This window comes from Canis lupus, chromosome 31, assembly GCF_048164855.1.
Source record: "Canis lupus baileyi chromosome 31, mCanLup2.hap1, whole genome shotgun sequence".
Taxonomy (NCBI): Eukaryota; Metazoa; Chordata; class Mammalia; order Carnivora; family Canidae; genus Canis; species Canis lupus.
Genome location: NC_132868.1, coordinates 8,363,752 through 8,385,861, shown reverse-complemented (window position 1 = coordinate 8,385,861; position 22,110 = coordinate 8,363,752). Strand labels below are relative to the sequence as shown.

The 22,110-nt window shown below is 38.8% G+C and overlaps 1 long non-coding RNA gene across 3 annotated transcripts in view; it reads left to right on the top strand.

Annotated features, from left to right (window-relative positions):
- Window positions 1-22,110, top strand: part of LOC140621937 (uncharacterized) — a 56,440-nt gene that overhangs the window by 32,765 nt on the left and 1,565 nt on the right. For 2 of the 3 annotated variants that reach the window (XR_012021677.1, XR_012021676.1), the window contains 4 exons: window positions 4,831-5,125; window positions 16,983-17,279; window positions 18,429-18,512; window positions 18,971-21,787. This is a non-coding gene — a long non-coding RNA (uncharacterized lncRNA). Of the gene's footprint in view, window positions 1-4,830; window positions 5,126-16,982; window positions 17,280-18,428; window positions 18,513-18,970; window positions 21,788-22,110 lie in introns of those variants that run through there. The other variant, XR_012021678.1, reaches the window with a different exon arrangement.

The window sequence follows — 22,110 nt, the reverse complement described above, 5'->3', positions numbered from 1 at the left end:
TACATATGAGGATGTCAAGCAATTTAACTCAAGATCTTACCTGAGACTTCTGACTCCTGAACTCACATTGTTAACCACTGTGCTCTTTCTTACTTGGGCTCAAGGAAGTGTAAATCCTCAGCAGTAAAGTCGAAGGAGTTAAGGTAATTTTTGAAATATAGAGAGGACCAAGGAAGCCCTCTTAACATGGAATTCATAAACCTAAGGACCTCTGATATAAAGTAGATATTTTATAACAAAAATATTTGGCTTGGGTTGAGAACTATGCATCTTAGAGTTAGTCACACTTCTAATAAACTAAGGATTTTTGCTCAGAACTATGGTTGGAGGAATCAGAACAGTGCTTGCAATTAATGAATTACACTTCACATGAGATCTACCCTCTGAGCCGATTAAGTGTATCATACACACAGTGTTGCACAGCACGTCTCCAGAACTGTTTCCTCTTGCATAACTGAATGTTCATAACCAGTAAATAGTAGCTTCCCATTATTCCCTTTCTTCCAGCTCCTGGAAACCACCATTCTACTCTCAGTTTCTATTAATTTGATTCTTTTAGGCATGTCATGTAAGTGGAACCATGCAGTATTTGTCCTCCTTGACTGGCTGCTTTCACTTAGTATAACGTTTGCAAGGTTCTTCAGTGTTGTCACGTATGGCACAATCTTACCTTTTTCCTAAGGTTAAATCATATTTTATTGTATCTCTCTCTCTCTGTCTCTGTATGCTTATGTATGCACCACATTTTCTTTGTCCATTAATATGTTGTTGGACTTTTTAAAAAGATTTTATTTATTTACTTATTCATGGGAGACACAGAGAGAAACAGAGAGGCAGAGACACAGGCAGAGGGAGAAGCAGGCTCCATGCAGGGAGCCCGATACGGGACTCTATTCCGGGACTCCAGGATCACGCTCCCCAGCTGAAGGTGGCGCTAAACCACTGAGCCACCCAGGCTGCCCTGTTGTTGGACTTTTAAGTTGTTTCTGTTTCTTAACCTTGGTGAATAACACAGGGGTGTGTACATCTGTTTGTCATCCAGAGATCGATTCTTTTGGATATACACTCAGAAATGAGGTTGTGAGATTAAAGGGTAATTCTAATTTTTAACTTTTTGAGGTACTTTCATACCATTTTCCACAGTTGCTGCACCATTTATATTCCTGCCAGCAGTAGACAAGGTTCCTAATTTCTCCACACGCTTGTCAACACCTCTTATCTCTTTTTGGCTAATACCCACCTTGACAGGTATGAGGTGATTTCTTATTGTGGTTTTGACTTGCATTTCCCTGGTGATTAGTAATAATGAGCATCTTTTCATCTGCTGTTAGCTATTTGTATTTCTCCTTTGGGGAAATGTCTATTCAAGTCCTTTACCTAATTTTTTTTAATTGGGTTATTTGTTTTTTTTTTTCCTTATCAAGTTGTAAAAGTTCCTTCTATAATTTGAAGATCAATCTTTTGTCAGATAGATAGTTTGCAAAAACTTTCTCCCATTCTGTGGGTTGCTTTTCCATGCCATTGATCTGTTTCCTTTCAAGTGCAGAAACTTTGATTTGATGTAGACCCACGTGCCTGATTTTGCTTTGGTTGCTGATGCTTTTTTTAAATCATATCCAAGAAATCACTGACAAGACTTATCATGAAGCCTTTACTTTATATTTTCTTCTAGGAGTTTTAAAATTTCAGGTCTTATGTTTATATCTTTAATCCATTTTTAGTTGACATCTGTGCATGGTGTAAGACGAGTGTCCAATTTCATTCTTTTGCATATCAGATCTTTTGCATATCAGATCCAACACCATTTGTTGACGAGACTATCCTTTCCCCATTGTGTACTCCTGACATAACTGATATTTGACAAGAGATTTTCAAAGATAAGTTAACTATAAGTGCCTGGGTTTATTTCTTGGTCCACTATTCTATTCCATTGTCAATATGTCTGTTTTTAAATTGGAAGTTTTAATAGTAATAACAAAAATCATAATTCTTTTTGTGTAGTTGTGTATGAGTGTGTATTTCAAAATGGATATATGTCAGTTTTTGATGATTTTAAAAGTAATACAGACGAATTGTAGGAAATTTACAAAGAAGAAATTTTAAATTCCCAGTAACCCCATTGGATTTAACCAATAGCATCTGCCTCGGCTTAGAGGTGCCTGCTATGAACTGTGAGGAACTTCACATGTTTTTTCTGCACTATCTCATTCTATCATCCTATAAATATGTGACAAAAGTATTCATACCCCCACTTTATGGATAGGAAAATGAAACTCATGGATTCAATTGCCCTATTTTTTTTTAAAGATTTATTTATTTATTTTAGAGAGAGAGCACATGAGTGGGGGTAGGGGTAGGGACAGAAGGAGAGGATCTCAAGCTGATTCTGCACTGAGCTTGGAGCCCAAAGTGAGATCAGATCTCACGACCCTGAGATCATGACCTGAACCGAAACCAAGACTCAGATGCTTAACTGACTGAACCATCCGGGTGCCCTTCAATTGTCCGATTTTAATTGTAGAGTTAGAATAAAAGTTACTTTGATCAGCTTTTATTTTTTTCACTTTCCTTCTTCATAGTTATGCACTTTTTTCCTATAAAATGGTAATCTCCACAAAAATGATTTCTCTCATTGCTAGGGAAAAATTGGGAGGATGTAATCATTCATGAGAGCAATGACATATCTACATGTCTGATAAGTCAAAGGGTTTGAACGTTTCTAGCTTAAAAAATTATCCTATCAAGTGCTGATCGGGACAGCATGGCTAGAGAAATAATCACAGTCAGGTTATATATCCAACATGGCTTATGTTAAAATATTTCTAGGTTTAAATCTAACGACTTAACAGTAAGAAGTATTAGGTTGCCAGAAGCAAATGAATATGCATATCCACTTGATGTCTCCACAGAGGCCTTTTCTTTAATGACCTTTCATGTTCTCCCCGCTTTGATGAACCAGATTTTCAGCAGGGAGTGGAACTGACAAATATATGCCATTATAGATTTAGTCTATCTGAATAGGGTGATTTTGGTTTTGAGAACACTCCAGTGAACACATTTACCTCATACATCAGGCGTTATGTTGAAAAGAAGGCTGCGAAGCAAACACATCAATTTATAGAAAATGAACGTTTTGAACTCTGTTCGGTACACCTAAGGTACCCTCGTGAGTGGGTTAATTGCCAAATATAATGATCTCTTGACTCTATTTTAACAGTGATATGAGGACCACCAACCCAATCATCACATAAAACAAAAGCTTGCAGAACATAAAAGATGTGAAGAAACAGCCATTTACTGTCACAGAAAACATCAGTTGGCACATGTACACTTCCCAAGACAGAAGACAGACTCTACTTGACTATTTATAGCTTTGAGTTGTCCTTTTTTGGGAAACATGTCTTTGGAGGAAAGGGCTGTATAGACAGATTTTGCCAATTTTTTAGCTTTTCTGATTTCATGAAGAAATGAATAGAACTAAAAATGACCAAAGCTCCTTTTTCTGTTTCAGCAATTTTTTTTCCTTTGCTGATAAAGACAATCTTATCCACAGGTTTATAATACAAAGTCATTAAATATAGTTCTGTTATTTTAAGAAGCCAGTATTAATAATTGATATGTTTTTTAACCTAAGAGGAGAATTCATAAATACTGTTCATTAAAAATTCAAGACAGTTAAAATATTAAAAATATTTCCATTTATCAAATAAGTAGGTTCATCTGAGTAACTATTTTTTCCCTAATGATTCAGTTTTACATATGCCTAGTTTTATGTTTTCCTTATTGCTACATTAGTTGTTACAATGCCAATTGGTACCAAGGAAGAATTGTACAATCTTGAGAAATACTGGTGCATTCACAAAACATATCGATTCTTAATTATGGATAGCTACCTCTAATATGGAATTCATTTGCTACTTTGCAAATTGACTCTGGACTCTTGTCCAGTAACTAAAATGTAGACAGCCTGCAATGTGCAAACAAATGTACTCCAAAAGTTCACATGAGAGTTTCTCTTACGCATAATGATTTGGTTGTGAAGTGAACAGAAGCAAGCCCATATAGTTTACAGGGAATTTTGAAGTCCACATTGGGCCTCTTCCATTTGCTCCTTTGGTTTCTTCTTTTTCCTCTTCTCCTCAGCAAGGAATGTGTGTGTGTGTGTGTGTGTGTGTGTGTGTGTGTGTATGAGAGCACTTGTGGTATGTGTGTGCATGTGGGTTTGTGTGTGCATGTACATCAGGTTGGGTAGAAGATGCAGGAGAAGAATGGGAGGTACTCTGCTCCATGCCCTTGTATCTTAGTTTTAACGACACTGTTTCTTATTTTTGAGAGAAGAGAAGATATAAGAATGGGAATCTGTTTGGAACTGGGAGTGTCTGCAGTGGTCAAAGGAGTAAAGCTGGGGAAAGAGGCACCCTGGCATCCTTTGGATGAAATTGTAATTACCCCGTGAGGAGAGTACAGAAGAGAAACATCCTATTGGGCCTGAATAGCTCAGTGGCCTGCATGTAAATAAATGGCTTACAGTCTATAGATACTATTTTTCCCAAGGAACTTGAGAGATTTGAGCAGCAGTAGACAGGAGCCAACCTATGTGCCATGCGCTGCAGGAAGCAGGGTCGTGCTGAAAAGGCAGCACCCACAAGCAATTGAAATTCAGAAGAATCCAGCTCATTTGCCAGTCTGGATGGAAGCAGATCTCTGTGCAGGGAGCTGCCAGCCATTGGCTGCACCATCCCGTCTGGCCTGTGGCTTTCCAAAGTGAGCAGGCCAGATGGCCAGTGCCTCCTCTGGGTGATGAGCTGATTAATCCTTTGGTCTTCACAGGCTGGATTTTCACACAATTCAGAAGCCATAAGAAAACTCCCCTGGTGGCAGGGAAAGGCGCTAGAAATCACCTCCCAGCCCAGCGACCTCTTCAAGGACATGATTGAAAGATACACATCAAATGTCTCTCACCAGAAACAAGGAGATGAACATGAATTATTTTCTCGAATGGGATTTAAACCTTCATGGCTGAGCAGATCCTAATTTGCCACAGGACATCTTAAATCTGCCTTTTCTGGAAACATCTTTATGAAAAGTAGGAAAGTGCATGTACACTTGTTTTAAAATGTTGCAGGTAAGAAATCCTGTTTATGCCTCCATTTCCCAGGGTTCGATATTGTGAGAGACGGGAACGATCCTGCCAGCGCTGTTCAAGTACAAGTCGGCAAAGCATCCTTGTTTAAGGGGAAAAGAACCAATGCAGAGGGTTGAAATTTTTCCCTGAAAAATAGAAGCTGTGACCTAATTGTGAAGTACTGCATCTAAGCAATCTTTTTTTCACATCCCTCTAACTCCTGTAAAAAAAAAAAAAAAAAATACACTATGTCTTCGTAAATCCTATCTAAAATCTATGGATACTAAGATCAAATTAATTGCTTTTCACATAGAAACCTGTGGTTTTTATCTTACATAGCAAGTGAAGAAATGTGGAAAGAGAATGAGCACTAAACCACACTTAGTTTTTCTGAAAAACTAAATGCACCAAACTTCTGTGTTTTTTTTGGATCTACAGAAGCATCAGTAATAAATGACCCCATCCTCCAGAATTGTCATCAGCTCACCCAGTTTTTAAGTTTTTCTACCACTTGTTCCTCCCCAACCCCATGTTCCCCTTATGTCTTCACACTGCTTCTAGTGTTGTCATGGGGACTCCTGGCTCCATTGACAAGAGGTCCCCATACTCCTCTTCCTTGTCCCTTCCAAAACACAACATCTTAGGCTCAGTTGTGTTAGGCTGCTGTTAGGTGTTCAAATGTTTGTTGATGGACTTAGTAATCAAAATACTAATTGGGCTACTTTCTTTATGACCATGCTTCCATGTATGATTCATATTCAAATAATACGCATGCATTTTCACAAAGGCCTTGAATAGTAATATCACAAAGGGATGTGTGGAACATCAAATGTGGGCAGGAACAGAGTGGATCATAGTTATTAGTAGGACTTAGTGTGACCCTGAGATGATGACATGGACATGGGCTCATATACTGGCTGGAGGGGAGGGGCGTAGCCTAGTAAGGCACAAGCCTGTGGAGACCATATAAGGCTGCTGAGCTGTCACAAGTGGGGTGAAATATCCCATAAGGAAAATAGCACCAACAGCTTGCTTTAACAGAACTCTTCTCAGAGAGCAGTAACAGTGGACAAAAAGAATATTTTAATAAACTGTTTGCAGTGGGACCTGCTGGTGTGATGGTACAAGATGGCCTGGCCCCTGGCAGCACTTGGATGGCAGGGGGGGACAGAGGGTCTTGGTGAGGCAGTTGGGTCCCACCCCTGGTGCCATCTTTCTCTTTCTCTCCACATGGTACCCAGCCCCAAAGTAACAACCACAACATTTTTGCTTCTGTATTTGTCTTTAAGGAATACAACTTTGAAGGGGACTTTGATCTGTTTCTGAAACGGCTGGATCTCAGACTAGCCCTGCAATAAGAGATGGAGAGAGAAACTGAAGATGTAATGCATGGGGATTTCAAATTTTCAAATATGCCAATTTCCTCCCAATTTGCAATCAAAATGCAGGAGGGAAGGACATGGAGCCGCTGAAGCTCGCATTGTGCTTGGTTTCCGCGAACATTGGCTGATGATCACAAGCAGGGAAATTTTTCCTGATTCCAATAAAATCACTTTGGCTTCTGGCCTTTTATACGATAGGCTATGTTATGTAGCAAACTACCAAAGTCCAGAGCAACAAATCTGAGATTCCCCTCTCTTGTCCTGTTCCACTTCCTTCTCCTTCTTCTTTGAAAGGACAAAATAGTCTGTCCTGAGACGGCTTAGGCCATTTCAAAATAATTTGGGTGTATATATAGAGAGTTTTGATTTCAAAGCTTCAAAGCTTCAGATCTGAGGCAGTATATACATATCTCTGGCTACTGGCTCTTCCCCAAAGGTGTGTAATCATTGTCTAGTTTTCCACCTGAAATGAATACACCCCTGCCTTGCACTAGCGCTTACTCTATCCTTTACAGACGAATTTCTGGAGTCTATGAAAGAGCAAGGTAGAGTCTGTCTTGTTCACTCTCTCACGTTCAGTGTATCACATAGCTCCTGTCATAAAATGTGTGCTCAGTAAGAAGGAATGGGCTACAGGAATAAATAAATGAAAGGTCTCCTCTCTCATACTTCATTCTCTAAATACGTAAATAAAATTGCATAAAAACAGTTATGGTCAGCTTAATAGATTATCACAAAGCAAATATCTATATAATTACCACTCAGGCTATGACGCAGAATTTTGTCAGCCTCCCAGATAAGCACTTGGACCACTTCCTAGTATTGCCTCCCTGCAAAGTTAATTACTATCTTGACTTCTAAATTACCATAGCCTAGTTTATCTCGTTTTGTATTTTATATAAATGGAATCACACATATATTTTCTTCTGTCTCTGATTCACTTTGCTCAGTGTTGTATCTGTCAATGTCATCTACATAGTCGTGGATTTTATTCTTAAGGAAACATTGTAAGACCTTATCATAATTTAACTTATCCAATACGTTGTTGAAGGATTTTGTTTTGTTTTGTTTTTTCCAATTTGAGACTAACTTCTCCTTTTGCTAGGACCAATTTGTTCATGTCTCTTGTTTGCGTGCACACACATTTTATGGGGGCAGAACTAAACTGTGTTATAGAATGTGTATGTTTTCAACTTCGGTGGAGAAATCCAAGTGTTAGCATCATTTTATACTCCTAGGACTTGAGCGTTTCAGCTTCTCTAAACCGTCACTAAAACTTGACATCATATTATTTCGAATTCCAGTTCTTCTGGTAGGTGGAGTGATAGCTCATTGTGGGTTTAATTTGCATCTTCCAGATTGTAATTTAGCTGGAAGACCTTTTTAAGTGTTTATTGACCATTTTGATTTCCTCTTTTACAAAATGCCTGGACAAATTGTTTGCTTGTTTTCCATTGAGATATCCATCTTTTCTCATATTGATTTGTAAGAGGCCTCTTATTTTAAATATGACCTTTCCCAAATTACATATGTTGTAAATATCTTGTCTCACTCTGAGGATTGTCTTTGCTTTCTCAAGTGTGTAATTTTTATCCATAGATTATGATTAATGAATGAGTCCTGGAAGATTGTTGGGCAGAGATAGATATGCAAAAATCAATTGCATTTCTATTCACTAGTAAAAAAGTTTAAAAATAAAGCTAAGGAAACAATCTCATTTATAACTGCATCAATAATAATAAAATATTTAAGTCTAACAAAAGAAGTGGAAAGCTTATAGCCTGGAAACAACAAATTATTGCTTTAAAGAATTTCAAGAAGTGCGATATAAATAAAAAGACATCCGTATTTATGGATTGGAAAACTTAATATCATCAAGATGACAGTATTCCTCAAATTGATCTAAAGATTCAAAGCAATCCAATCAGAATTCCAGCTTGCTTCTTTGTAAAAATTGGAAGGCTTACTTAAAATTATATGAAAATTCCAGGGGCCCATAATAGCCCAAGTGATCTTGAAAAATAAGAACAAATTTGGAAGACTGACACTTTTTTACTTCAGAACTTACTGCAAAGTTACAGTAATCAAGCCAATGTGTACTGGCATAAGATTGGTAAGACTGACATATTGGCATATACATCAATGGTTTAGAAATGAGAGTCCATAAACAAACCTTTACATTCACAACCAACTGGTTTTTTACAAGAGTGTCAAGACCATTCAAGAAAAAATTCTACAAATGATGCTGGAGCAAAAGCATATCCACATACAAACCAAAGGAAGCTGGACAGCTACTTCACACCATATCTAAGTAGTAACTTGAAATGAGTCATACACCTAAATGTAGTAACTACAAGTAGAAAGTCCAAAAGAAAATATAAATTATATCTTAGTAAAATTGTTACATAAAATTGGTAGAACCTAAGAATAGTGAATGTACTTTTTGAAAAGCAAACCATTTGTCAGCAAATGTTATGCACCTGCTGACTAGCTGGCCACGAGAGAGACTGTCACTAAATTCAATCACTAATAACTGTTCAGTGATCAGGATAGCTGCAATTCGTGTATGTTTGTTTCACTGTGTCTTAGCTATGCTTTAGGGCATTGATTAAGGGTTTTGATTAAGGTGTAATGCATTATAATTTTTCCATTAAAAATAATTAGAAGTAAATTTATCGTTAGTATTTTTGTATAAAGCTTGTGATTATCGGGGACATATTATCAGCACTAAGCATATGATACTTGAATTTCATTTGTCCCTCTTTTTAAGCTTGGTAATTACATATTGTTTTAGTGGGCTTTTTAGTTGTTTCCTCAGAGATTGCAACCTTCAATATTGACTCATTGATGTCTGCCTTCTCCCTCACAACTTTAACTCCATTACCTTCTGCGTTTTAATTTCAGTCATATTTATATTCCCAGATATTGTTAATATCATTTTTATTATTCAGTACATCTTTAGTTTTACTCATGTGTTTATTCCTCTTATTAATTTTTTCTAGTCTTTCCTTCATCTTTAACTTTCAACTGAAATCATTTTTTCCACCTGAAGGTATTCTAAAATATCACCTGTCTTACAGGTTCATTACTAATGATTTATTTATTTAATTTGTTGTTGTCTGAACTATATACTTCAAACTCGAAGGGATTTATTTTTTGGATGTAAACTGCTAGCTCACTTTTTGTTTTTTGTTTTGTTTTGTTTTGTTTTAATTTATTTTTTATTGGTGTTCAATTTACCAACATACAGAATAACCCCCAGTGCCCGTCATGCATTCACCCCCACCCCCCGCCCTCCTCCCCTTCCACCACCCCTAGTTCGTTTCCCAGAGTTAGCAGTCTTTACGTTCTGTCTCCCTTTCTGATATTTCCCACACATTTCTTCCCCCTTCCCTTATATTCCCTTTCACTATTATTCATATTCCCCAAATGAATGAGAACATATAATGTTTGTCCTTCTCCGATTGACTTACTTCACTCAGCTTTTTTTTTTTTTTTTTTTTACATATCATCGCATTTTCTGCTGATTTGCTTTTGTTCCTGGTACGAAGTGAACTCTGAGTCTTATTGCTTCCTCTTTGACGATGATCTTTTTTTTTTTTCTAGACTATTTCAATATTTTCTTCTTGTGTTTGAGTTTCTTCAACTTTACCCTGAAATTTATGGCTTTCTTTTTATTTGTCTGGTTTGGGAGTTCAGGGTCTTTTACAATTTGTGTCTCTACATTTTCCATTAATTTTTGAAAATTGTCATCCATTCTCTCCTCAAATATTTTTTTTCTGCTTTATATTAAGTTTCCTCTCTGTCTGGGACAATTATATGTATGTTAGATATTTTCACTTACCCTCTCCTTTTTAAAATTGACTTTGCATTCTGTGCTTCATTCTGGATTTTATTTCTGTGTCATCTTTTAACTCCTTCATTTTTTCATTAGCTGTGTCTAATCTGCTACTGATCCATCTAATACATTCTTAACTTTAGTCATTTCAATTTTTATGTCTATGATTTTTATTTTTTCCTCTTAGAGCTTCCAGTTCTTTTTCTCTAGCTTTTTGTTCTTGTGTTTTACATCCTTGCAAATGCAGGTCTGCTTCTATTGTTGTTTTCTTCCTTTTAATTCACGTTATTTGTCTGATTGTGTGTGGGTCATTGTTGATTCAGCGCAAGACATTGTATACAGAACTGTACAAATACCCTTGAGGCCTAGAATAATGATTCTGTCCTCCAGAGAATATTTAATTTTTTAAAAATATTTTATTTAATTATTCATGAGAGATGCAGAGAGAGAGGCAGACACATAGGCAGAAGGAGAAGTAAGCTCCTTGCGGAGAACCCAATGCAGGACTTGATCCCGGGATTCCGAGATCACAATCTGAGCCAAAGGCAGATGCTCCACCACTGAATCATCCAGGCATCCCAAGAATATTTCATTTTTAAATTTAAGTTTTGCTTTTAGCAGGTATTGGCACTAAGATGCTGCCTCACCCTCATTCACTCCCAGGATCCAAAATGATTCGAAGCTCTGCTAAGGAATTGCTAAGGCTAACTCATTTCTTTTTTTAAAGTTCACTTTTATCTGGAGATGCCTCCCACAAACATCATACCTGAAATCTCAATAGCAAGGAAGGACTCCTTTCCACTATCTCTGATATCCTCTGCCCATTTTATTTATACTTCTGTGAGGTTGCCAGAAAAATGGGCTCATAATTTTGGTTTTTTTTTTTTCCTGCTACACATTCTAGAATTTGTAAGATGCCATTAAGTGAAATGATAACCCAAAAGTTTCTTCTCCTGGACCTAACTCTGGGTATATTACCTTATTAGGTCTGTCTTGTATCATCTAGCAGACTTTTTAGATTATGCCCAAGTTTTCTGGTTGTCCTCAGTAGAAGTATCCCTGCACATTTTCTAGTCTAACCTCTATTCATTCTTAAATCCACCTCATTCAGAATTTTCCCACTGTGTCTCCATCAAAACTTCTCTCTATAAAGTCACCAATAGCCTCCATGTCAGAAGCTCTGATGGACAGTTTCAGGCCTTAGCTTTTTGAATACTCTTAATCATATGATTCTTTTGTCCTCTTCCACCTCTTAAAAATTCCCTGTTGATGTCTTCCTTTCCCAGCTGATCTCTTCTCATTCTGCTTTGCCAGTGTCTCCTCCTCTTCTCAATAATTACACCCTCTCCCTGAGAGAGTTCACCCACTCCAGTGGCTTCAATTAGTGTTTATATATTGATAGCCCTTGAAGTTACGTCTCTAGAGAAGCCTTTTCTGTGAGCTCTAGCCTGATGCATAGCTACATAGAAAGTGACTCTATCCAGATACCTCATTAATATCTCAATTTGAATGTGACCAAATGGCATCATCTTTCTCTAAACCTCACAGGTATCCTAATCCCATAGTTCTGCATTGTTGCTCAGTTTGAAAGCCTTGCTGATTATTTCTTCTCAATATTTCTCAAATATACCCATTTTTCCTAGCCCTATTGTTTGCCTCTGCCTTGGACCAAATTAAGCCTATCTAAACTTCCAAACCAACATTTGTTTTTGCTCCTTTCAACATATTCCCTATTTCTGTTCATCATAGCCAACAAGGGGTCTTCATATCACAGTAACTCAGGTACCCAGATTGACCTGTTCCATCCTGATATGTTCTTGAATGATCACAGGAACAAGGAAAGGAGAGCTTGCCAAACCTCTCAGTGGCTCCTGAAGTGTTTTGCCCCAGAGTGACTTGTGTCACTTCTATTCGCATTCCATTGGCTGAATTGCATCCTGAGCACACCTGACCTCACTATGAAGGATGTATACTCACCCCCAAAATTAGGTGAGCACATATTAGAGTTCACCATATTTCTCTTCTTCTCTCCCTATCCTTCCTTCTCCACAACATTGGCCTAATCAGCTCCTAATTCACATGGTTGTGCAAATATTGCTTCCTCAGAAAGTGTTTCCTGCTTCCATAGATTAGGCCGGTTGCATCATTAAACCGTCGTTCATCACACTAACCTTTACTAACCTTACAACCTCATGTTGTAAGATTCATGAGGGCAGAGTCTGTGTCTGTCTCATTTGCCTCTAACTCCCTTGTATCAAGCCCAGCACCTGGCCTTTAACATGTTTCATTAAATAGCCATTGAATAGATGGATGAATGTTTCCAGGATGCCGAGAGGAGCATTGTATACAATTTAATCAGTGAGCTTGATGGATAGCTGGCAGTTAATCTACCATCAGGAGACAGAAATCACTCCTTTCTGGCTGGGAGAAGGTTGCTACTGATGCTCAGGTAACAAAGACCTATATTTTAATACCACTATGATCATATGCTGGTTAGTTAACTTCTTTGAAAATCTATATACACCCATGAAATGGAAATGCTGCCTGTGCTGGTTAGCTCACGCAGTTGTTGTGAGGATAAAGGCCAGCGTATCATATTATATCTAGCTCATTTTTAAGAGCAGCAACTCAAAAACAGATGTTTTCAGGAAGTTGTGTTTCCTCCCTTTCTCCTTGTTTATCCTTCTTCTTTGTATTTCTGGTTTTTTCATCCCCTCTCCTTCTCCATTATGTGTTTATAACTAACAGGTGAGGTGCTTACTGTTTGAGACTTTGTGGAACCACAATCATGAATCTAGTTTCATCCTCAAGAGTTAAGTACTGTTTTTATCCCTACTTTTAACTGCTGTTATGTGAACAGTGGCCTTACTTGATAATCCTTCACTTTTCTGGGTTTCAGTTGCCATTAAAAATTAGTAGTCAGAATGGCACTATGTCATGTTTTCCTCTGTGTAACAATGATGAAATTTTGTTTATACTGAGATTATAGACCTTCACATAGGAGTTCTACTTCTATAGAACTATAGAACCACCATAACCATTCATAGAGACAGGATGGGCTGGGTTCAAATCCTAGCCCTGTCACCCTATCACTTAATGTTATCTTGGCTAATATGGATCTTGGCTAACTGAAATTACTTTCCAAGTGTCAGTTTCCATTTCTTTTAAATAGGAATGAAAAAAGCTACCTCATCGATTTTTGTTATTGTTGAAGATTATATACCATTGTGTGAAAATGCCTAGCATGATGCATATACACAGTGGGATCTCTCTAAATTACACTTGCTTTAGTATTTACTATATCAGTATATACTTAAGAAGATAGATTAGTTGGGTATAATTCATTAATGTAGACCAGATATTAACCTGTTCAGAATATGGCTAATAATGATAGACCTGGCCTTATATCGCTTTAGTCTAAAGATGGTTTGAGAAAAAGGTCTTTGACAGCTATGATTATACCATCACTCCAAGTTGTTCTGGAAGAAGAAAAACCAACAGTGTTAATATACAATATAAATAATATATAGTAGTATTAGTTATATAATATTAAATATAATATTTTAATAATAGTTAATATTTGTTGAATACCTACAATACTCCAAGCACATTTCTATATAGTTTCTATGTATTAACTCGTTCAACTCACACAACTACCTTCTGATGTAGCCTATGCATCTCATTTCTCAGCTGAGGGAACTGAGACATAGGGAGTCTTAGTTACCTGGCGAAATCACACAGCTAGCAAAGTATGGGGGCTGGAGATAATGTCCAAAGCAGCTCTCCTCTGAAATCCAGGATCTAACTCAATGCTGCCAATAGGACTTTCAACAGTAATGGGAATTCCATTTACACACCGCCCTGCATGTTTTCCACTAGCAACAAGTGGCTGTTGTTGAACATTTGGAATGTCACTAGTGCAACTGAGGTACTTTTAAAATTAAATTAAATTAAATTAAATTTTAATAGACACATGTGACTCACAGCTACCATAGTAGTGTAGCTGTAACCTGTATGGTCCATACCACCAGTAAAGTTAAAAACCTCCAAAGCATTCATAATAAAATTATCACAATAAAACATCCGCACTTTTAAAATGAAAAACTTGAGTATCTGTAAGTCCATTCGCTTGAATTAATTATTTGCATTTGTGCTCAATGGAATGTAGCCTAGGCATTTAAAAAAATTCCAGGGGTGCCTGGATAGCTCAGTTTGTTAAGCATCCAACTCTTTTTTCAGCTCAGGTCCTGATCTCAGGGTTGTGAAATGAAGCCCCAAGTCAGGCTCCACACTCAGCAAAGAGTCTTCTTGAGATTTTCTATCTCTCCTTCTGCCCCTGCCCCTCCCCACTCCATGTGTGTGCGCTCTCTCTCTGAAATAAATAAATCTTTAAAAATAAAATAATTTTAAATTCTAGTTTTATTTTTTATTTTTATTTTTTGAAGATTTATTTATTTATTTTAGAGCAAGAGAGCAAGCAGGGATTGGGGCAGAAAGAGAAGAAGACAAGCCGACTCCCCACTGAGAGGGGAGCTTGACGTAGGGCTCAATCCCAGGATCCCAAGAACATAACCTGAGCTGAAACCAAGAGTTGGACACTCATCCAACTGTCCCTCCAGCTTTGTTTAATAAAATAATTTAAGGCCTTAAAATTTGCTCTAAAAAATAAAACTCAAAAAAGTATATAATATAATGCAAATTTACTGCCTTATTACCTGAAAAAAAGAGCTTTGATAAAACATAACATAGACAGAGTTAAACGCATGTGACAGGCCAGAAGAATGTTTTCGTGACCTGTCACAGAAGTAACTTGAACAACATGAAGTGCCAACAAGGAGGAGACCAAAGGAAAACAAAAAAAATAAAGGCCATAACAAACACGACTGATGACAGGCAAAAGATAAAGCAACATATTATGAGATCCCTAGCTTCACTAATAAGAAAATGAGCACTTCTATGTAAGTCTTAAGGGCACAGGAAGGCCTGAGTTTGGCCAGCTCCAGGGCAGATGGTGAAGTTGGCTTCTCTTCTTCTTCTTAAAACCTGGCCAGTTGAGCCTGGAAATCATGTCCCTGTGTCCCTGGAGCAGTTAAGAGTGTAGTCCCAGAGATTAGTTGGAGAAGACATCAGTTCCTGCCTGCCCACCCCCCAGGCTTGTGATTCAGGGTGGTCCTTTCACACCTCAGACCCTGTCTTCCACCTTGCAAGGATTTGCAAGATACACCCTGCCCCCGATGGCAATACTTGCCAAACCTTGTGTCTGTGCCATGTGGACCATCACTGCAGCACTTTATATAAAAGAAAACATGGTGATGAGCATCTCTACTCTTTTCAGTACCTCTGGCTTTTTTGCTTTATTAGAATTTGTTTCCAAAGAGTTTTAAAAGTGTGTGTGAATTCAGTTTGTCAGACTTATGTGGAAGTGGAAATGTTTGCAAATGGCATTTGTCATTCATGGATCAATCAACAAATACTCTTGTTTGCTCAAGGCACAGAGCTAGGGGCTATGGAGGAGGATCTGTCAGGATCAGACCAGAGTTAGTTGGGGGAATTCAATATGGATCCCAAAAGGAACGGTATAAGACACATCACTTACATGCTGATTAAGAGACCTTACAAACTGTATTTTATCCAATTACTGATCCCTAAAGTTTTCTGCATTCCCAACCATGGAAATGCATAGAACAGCTAATTTTATTGTTCATATCCTTGTCTTATATTATTATTTAAATGATCGTTTCTGTCTCTTCAATTAAAATGCAAACTCCACTTCAACTGTATTCTCATTCCGATTTTCAGGGTGAAATGAACTACATGTAGGCTGAAAAGATTTACCTTTTACTTATTTTTTTTTAATATTTTATTTTAAGTACTCCCCACACCCACGTGGGGCTTGAACTCATGACCCTGAAATATGGACTTTATATGGACTGAGCCAGCCAGGCTCCCAATTTACCTTTTTATTCTTAATAAAAGACTAGGTTTAGAGTTGAAGGATTTCAGATTTTCTTTCTTCTTCATCAACATGCGCTTACTGACCACACAGATGGAAAGTAACTATAAATTTATAGTATGTGTGAGTTTATTGGGTCTAAAAATGTTGTGTCATTATTTATATCTTACTGTAAGAAAGACCTTGTCTGGGGAGAAGAAAAACAGCCTCAGGCTGCCAAACATGGTTGATATAATTATTAGCTAAATAAAGACTGAGGTTTTCTTCCTGCTAGAACATAAATATGAATTTATTATTGCACACTTTCCATGTTTCAGAGTCCCTGAGCATTGTTTGTAGAGTGTTGTCACCAGGCATGCTGGGTGCTTGTCATTTCTCTGGACTCAAGGCCCAGGCATGAGGGCTGTAAAAGGTACCACTCAGGGGCACCTGGTGGCTCAGTCCATTGAGTGTTTGCCTTCAGCTCAGTTCCTGATCTCAGAGTCTTGGAATAGAGTCCTGTGTCCCACTATCTGCTCAGCAAGGAGTCTGCTTCTCCCTCTGCCCCTCCCCGCTCAGATAAATAAATTTAAAAAAAAATTTTTTTTTTAAAGTGCTATCCAGGTTGTCTTTTCACAATCTTTTGAAGACAAATCTCTTTGATCTTGGATGTGAAAGTGAATTGTTTTTCCCCCTTATTTCCAGGGAGAAGACAGAAGACAATGAGAAAGCAAAACAGCAGCCTACAGGGGGATGCTGAATGAACTAAGACATTCATTCTTTTCATGAAAATACAAGTGCCTACTGTCCATTCCATACAATGCATAGTTCCTGGGGTCCAAAGATCAATCACTATAGTAGAATTCCTACCCTCTAGAAGCTCAGAATCTAGAAGAGTCTATTGTGACTTAAGCCAATGACAAAGACTGGTTAAAGTCAACTGGTTGAGTCATTCTGCCACTGGGTTGCTTTGTGCATCTTCTCTGGTCGATGCTGCTTGTGGTATGATGATTATCCTACTTTGTGTCCATCCACTCTTTTTTTTTAAAATCTTATTTAATTTCAATTCAATTAATTAACATATAATGTATCATTAGTTTCAGAGGTAGAGGTCAGTGATTCATCAGTTGTGTACAACACATCACATGCCCTCCCTAATGCCCGTCGCCCACTTACCTTTTATCCATCTCCCCTCCAGCAACCCTCAGTTGGTCCCTAGCATTCAGTCTTTTCTGGTTTGTCTCCCTCTCTGCTTTTGTCTTATTTTTTTTTCTCTGCACCCCAGGGTAGACGAATCTGTTTACTATCCCTCAATACTACCCCTCCCCATTGCAGTTCACAGCCCAGGCAGGGGTTGGATCCCATCGTTATCCTGTCTCCACCTGTCTTTCCATCCTCTCTGTGGTCCTGCTCTCCTTTCTTGCACAGAGCTGTTCACTCAGCCCTCACTTCTTCAGGGGGATTTGCTCTATATGTGAGTATGGATGGGGTGTGTTTGTGCAGGATGTGAGTTTAGGGTCCTCCCGAATAGCCATCCTGGACCCTCCTATGCCCACCCATTTTTGTGCACCTTTCCATTCCCTCTACCCACCTTTCTTTGTATTCATCATTCAATCTTTTATCTCCAGGCTCTTGACCAGCTGGTCAGGCCATTCATCACTGTGTCACTAGTCTTATATATATTCTGCCCTATGGTCACTTCTCTCTCTACACCACGGATGGCCAAAGCTCTGCCCATTTCCTTCTCCCTGTCTTTCACTGTCACCTGAGTGAGGCTATGGTCAGCTTTTGTTATGACCTTGGGGTTCTTTGCCTCTTCGATATAGGGACAGACACGAGGCCAAGGATGGTGCAGGGAGCAGTTAGTGTAAGATTATGCCTGAGCACAAGGAAAACAGCCACAGTAAGAGAGTTACCAGCATCTTCCCCCAGCAAAGGCCAGGGAAAGCTTTAGAAGGGGCTGAGTGGGAAAGGAGTGACATCTAGGCACATAGTGGTGGGGAAATATGGAAAGTTGGGGGCAATTGACAGAACATGCTTTTTCATACATTGTATGTATTCAAGTCTTCACCCCTGGGCATGATTTTTAGCATGATGATGAGGGGAAGGAGGCCCAGTGTGGCTCTAACTGGTCTGGTCTGGTTTTTGCAGGAGCAAGCCAGTTGTAAGTTGCGCCCTGGAGCTTGGTTCAAGCTTGTGGCTTTTGTCTTTCTGAGTGCAAGAAGCACCTGCAAGGTGGGCTGGGAAGTGGGCTGGGAAGTTGGCTACCTGAGGGGGCCTGTGGTTTTCTGCAAGTTCCTCTCCTGTAAAAGAAGTGCCTAAGAACAGGGATCCCTGGGTGGCGCAGCGGTTTAGCGCCTGCCTTTGGCCCAGGGCGTGATCCTGGAGACCCGGGATCAAATCCCACATCGGGCTCCCGGTGCATGGAGCCTGCTTCTCCCTCTGCCTGTGTCTCTGCCTCTCTCTCTCTCTCTCTCTCTCTGTGACTATCATAAATAAATAAATAAAAATTAAAAAAAAAAAAAGAAGTGCCTAAGAACAGAAAAACCGCAAATGGGTGGCAGATTTTTAAAGAACTTTTATTTTGAAATGGGCTAAAATTGTAAGGAGATTAGGGTCCAGGGTGACTTGGTGCCAAGACCAAGTTTTTGTCTTGTGTTTTTGTTTTTGTTTTTTGTTTTTTGTTTTTCCAGGCAGGTGCCTCGGAATCCCTGAGTCTCACTAACAGCTATATTCTGAGCCAGTCTATGCATCATACCCAGCTTCAGTTCCCACTCTCCTGCCGTACAGAGTATGCCAGAGATCCACAGGGATGACAGGATGATAGTCCCTTCTGAGGAAAGTGCCAGTGTGTTTTACTTCTACTGGAAATAGTTGTATCATGTTAGCCAAAAGCATGCCTTTGTTATCTTTATTTGAAAATGGATTGTGGGTTAGAGAAATGCACATGACTGCCACATTGGCAAGGGGTGGACTGTGGGAGACCTGACAGTGTCCCTTTGGCTGGACTGGAAAACGTTTCCCAGAGTTCCCTTCCAGGAAATTCCCAGTACGGTGGGGCATGAAGGGTGTTTTTGTGCACAATCTGGAGGGTAGGAGTCAAGTGGCAATCATTTTGCCCTTATGCTGGAAGTTCAGGGCAGGTACTTGTGTTGGCACATGCAGGTTTTGAAGCATGTGCACACACACATTGCTACTTACCTCCTAGCTCAGCTCATGGATGTGAGGAAGAAGTAAGGGCTGTATCTGCTCTTTGGGTTCATCCTTGTGGGTTCATCTGTTTTTCTTGACTAATATGTAAGTGTCCTATTGCTGTATAACAATTTACCAAAATTTCATGATTTAAAACAACATGAATTTATTATTTCACAGTTCTGGAGATCAGAATTCCAAAATACATCTCACCTGAACTAAAGTCAAGGAGTCACCAGGGCTGTGTTTCTTTCTGGAGGTTCTAGGGGTGAATCCACTTTCTTGCCTTTCACAGCTTCTAAAGCTGCTTCATGTCTTCCTAGGCATGTGGCCACCTTCTTCTACCTTAAAAACCATCAATATCACCACATCTGTCTCTGATCAAGGCTGAAAAAGAGCCTCTGCTTTTCTGTGCTTACATTTGGTGCATCCAGATGATCCAGATGGTCTCTCCACTTCAAGACCCCTACTCTTAATCATATCTACAAATACCCTTTTCCTTGTAATGTGACATATTCAGAGTTCTGGGGATTTGGATAGGGGTATCTATGGGGGCTGTTACTCTGCCCACCACAGCTGGCTCATCCACCATTGCCCCACCATCAAACAACACTTCTTTGTCAAGATGCCTACCCAAACATGGCCTCCTCCATGTCTTTCAGGCCTGTTCTCCCCCTATAAACTTCGATTCTTTATTGCTACTCCTCCAGCACCCTAAACTCAACATGTATGAAGCAATGCATCTTCCTGCCTGGCTCATTGTCCCTTCTGATGCGAGTCTTCTCCTGTCTGAGTCTGTATGTTGCTCCTTTTCCTAAAGATGCATCTGATCAGCTTGCAGTACTATACATAACAAAATAGAATAAATCAATAGATAACCAGGAAGGATTAATTGTAAGATATGGGCAGAAAAGTAAAGCAAGAAGGAGGTAAGGCTAGTGCACAGTATTGTCTCTGAAGTAATGTTCAAACACCAACATAGGCTCACAGGTATGGCTCTGAGTTTCCTTGATGTCAGAGCAGAGTAAATTAGGATCATTTACAAGAATTTTTTTAAATCATTTTTGGCAGCAATTTTTATTTTTATTTTTTTATGATTTATTCCAAATACCTCCAAACTATAATATGGACTAAAGCCAAAGTGTTCCTAAAATCCCATCTCTCCCATCTTGGTCTTTGAACACATCAGGGTAACTCCAGCCTTGTACCTTTGCATTATCTTGTTCCTTATCCCGGGGCACCTTTGCCCACAATCCACACTGCCTGCTTCTTCTTTTCCTTTGGTGATTGGCTTACAGGCCACTTACCCTGCACTTTCCACTTCTCTTATACTGAGTTACTTTTCTAGGCCACTATTATTGACATACTATGTATTCAGTTCGGCCACCCCCATTTGGAGGATTCCTAACAAGATACACACGGCAGCCCACATCCCATATGTGTAAATGTCTTCAAGTTAGAAGTCAACCTAACAAAAAGTTAAATGAAATATGTTCTGCTATCCTTTCTGACAAGTGTATCATTTTAAAAAACAAATTAAAAATATGGTTTTGAAATCGCTGAAAGTCATTCGAAATGAAAGGCAACTGAAGTGATTGAGCACTACTCACATCTGGGTGTTCTGTTCATGGACCATGCACATTGTATTAGTAATAAAATAACATACACATATATAATTTGTAAACTACTATACGTTTATTCCATGTGATTTATTTTTCTTTTTTCTTTTTTTAGAAAGATTTTATTTTATTTTATTATTCATGAAAGACACAGAGAGAGAGAGAGGCAGAGACACAGGCAGAGGGAGAAGCAGGCTCTATGCAGAGATCCCGACATGGGACTCGATCCCGGGTCTCCAGGATCACGCCCTGGGCTGAAGGCGGTGCTAAACCGCGGAGCCACCCAGGCTGCCCTATTTTTCTTTAAATATAGTTTTAACGAAACTGATATTCTGTAGACAGAAATGATTCAAATAATTAAACAGTAAACTATCATTACATTTGAAATGTACTTTAAAAAGTCCACTCAAGGGGTCCCTGGGTGGTTCAGTGGTTGAGTGTCTGTCTGCCTATGGCACAGGGTGTGATCCCGGAGTCCCAGGATGAGTCCCACATCGGCCTCTTTGTATGGAGCCTGCTTCTTCTCCCTCTACCTGTGTCTCTGCTTCTCTTTCTGTGTCTCTCATGAATAAATAAATAATCTTTAAAAAATAAAAAGTCCACTAAAGAAAATATAAAAATTTTGAATAATTAAAATTATTTCCAATTTTAGTTTATAAATTCTATTCTATTTGAAATATCCAAAATTATCTGTTAGAATGAAAAGGTAAAAATACAAATTATAATGAACAATTCATAATTTAAATTAGAAAATCCGTAATGTCTATTTCTTCGGTTTTGTAAGAAATTTATTGAATCTCATCACATATATTTAGATAAGTGTGACTACTTTTTGTCACCAAAGTCAGGATTAGGTTTTGTTCCTGGGTTCACATCCTGACTTAGAAATACACAAATACAACAGGGGACTCCCAGCCACCAAAGCAACAGGTGTGAGAACCAACCCTGGTTTGTTAGATGAAAGCCAGGAACAAAAGGGAAATACAAGAGGACACAAAGCACAGCTGGGAACATACCTCCTC